Raw genomic sequence first — 2,517 nt, forward strand, 5'->3', positions numbered from 1 at the left:
TCTCTGATTTTTAGACATTCTCCAGAGGGTGCCTCAGTAATGCGTGTTAATGTTAACCTACAATAAAGTACGTGCACAGTTATGCTCTTTAACCAATTCTGAAGTCTGCATTTTTATTTAATATTTGAATTGAACTTTAAAACTAGCCGACTGGGCACCTAGGAACCACATACTGTTGCTATGTGCAGAGATGTGGGCTTGCAGCCCATTGTTGGGCAGAGTCCATCGCACTGCTCCAATAGACCTGCTCTGACTGCTAATTTCCCACGTCGGCAGTCGAAGTCGTTTCTCCTTCACAATGCTTTTCACCTGGTTGGCCAGTTTCACCGTCTCAGTAGACAAGCTAAAAGAAACTGTTGGCAGCCTCTCGTTGCTCCTGTAATATGACCGTCGCCAGACCAGAGAGGGGAACTGGATGGCAGTGTGGCACTTGCAGCTGCAGTTTGTTTGCTTCAAGATTTAATACGTGTAAGTGACCTTTGCTTCTCGTCCTGTCTTTACTGGTTTGTTAATAAGGTCATTTGAAATTGTGTTGTACATAAAGGAATATTACAGAATTATTCTCTATTTTAAGCTACACTGTGGGGTTTTGTTTTTTTGATCTTTACATTTATATTAATGCAACCCAATACACTTATCTAATGATCAGCTATGACCTGTAAGAACTGACAATCTGAACATTCAAACTTTAAGAGGAATAAAAACAAAAAAATGATCAGCTGTTCATGTCAAAATCTGTAATATGTAATAGAAATAACTGTAATATGTTCAATATAACTGTAATATGTTCAATTACCACCATGTAACATATAACTGTAAATATGCCAATTGCAAGATGGGACTGTACATTCTGTACATACATATATAAATATCCATATATACATTGTACATATAAACATAATATATATATATATATATATATATATATATATATATATATATATATATATATATATATATATATATATATATTGTACATGCACTATTAATATATTTTTGTATATATATAGAATATATTTCTCTATGCACCCCTGTTTTTCTTTTTCCTCAGATTGGACAGAGCACTCAACCATTTCACTGTGAGTTATACTGTGTATGACTATGTATGCGACAAATAAACCAAACTTGAAATGATTTTACCTTTTTCTGTCGTTTTCATTTTAAGCTTAGAATAACCAAGGCCTGGACTTTGTAAGGTGGTTTTGAATCCAGGTCAGCTAGGTGAGGACACCAATAGCTTACTGGGTAAGCAGCCACACTCTAACAATGGTGGGCTCGTGTGCAGAACAGTTAGAGCTTGGATCAAGCAAAACAAGAGGAAAAAACGAAACACCTCGGTGAGCGTGGAAAAGGGGAGAACAAAGAACGCCACGGAAAGAAATGGCAACCCCGATGCACTGGGGAAAACTCGAACTAAAAGCTCCCAAACAAAACCAGAAAACGGGGAGAAACCGGCTAGGAGCTTGGCTCAAAACTTTATCAAAAACCCAGCACTGAATGATTGGGTCACTGGGCTTATATAAGGTCTAGCCCAGCTGTTGGGTGTTGATCCTGATCAGTGGCGTGGTTGACTCGACGCCTCCCTCTGGTCGAGGGGGCCTCGGCCTGGTGCCAACCCTTACAGGCTTGATGTCTACAGACATGGCAAAAATATTTCAATGTTCAATGCATTTCAGTTTCAATGTTTATTTTTTTCAGTTAAAATGTTAATTTTTTTTACTGCTTATTCTTCCATTAGACAGCCAGAAGCGCAGCACTGGTTAAAGTTTTTGAGCGGCTTCCTGCGCGCACTGGTCCTGGAGCACAGCGACTGCCTCATCCACCTTAGGGTGCAGAGACTCAGGAGACTCCAGCATATGCAGTAGCTCCGAGTTGTCCAGTTCCAGGAACAGACCCGTGATCTTCCCTGCAAGGGTGGGCTGCATGTTCTGGATCAGGGGAAACAGACGCTCACCCAGTATCTGCTTCTGCTCCTGTGGAGGTGCAGCAGCCAGCATGGAGGCACTGAGAGGTTCCTGACCCTGCACATGGACCGCAGCCAGCTGCACGGGCACCTGGAGCTCTGCCCCCAGGTGCTGCTGTGGGTTGAGAAACATAAATGTTTTATAATTGATTTGACTGATAAATGGTAAGTTCGACATTTATATCTAAGGGCTGTGTGCCCAGGTGTTGCTGTGGGCTGTGAACGCCTGAGGTGGTTTTGTACTGTGGTACTGCTCTCACCAGCGACGCCTTGTTGGCAGCTTCCGCGCTGGCCATCCCTGTCCCCGGAGCCTCAGATGCCATGGTCTGATAGGCCATCGTGCGTGGGACCTGGCAGGCGGTGGTTGGTCGGATGGCGCTGAAGGCCTGCGGGCAGGATGCGGCTGGACCGATGGCACTCGGCATATCCTGGACTTGCTGTGGGTGGACGCACTGCATGGCCCAGCAAGGGCTGGGGAGGAGTTGTGCCAGCTGGCTGCTTGCGCAGTAGGCAGGCCAGTTCTGAGCTTGTGGAATGGCTTCCATGTTGTAGCC

The sequence above is a fragment of the Electrophorus electricus genome, unplaced genomic scaffold (genome assembly GCF_041902795.1).
Source record: "Electrophorus electricus isolate QZ-2024a unplaced genomic scaffold, ASM4190279v1 Scaffold102, whole genome shotgun sequence".
NCBI lineage: Eukaryota > Metazoa > Chordata > Actinopteri > Gymnotiformes > Gymnotidae > Electrophorus > Electrophorus electricus.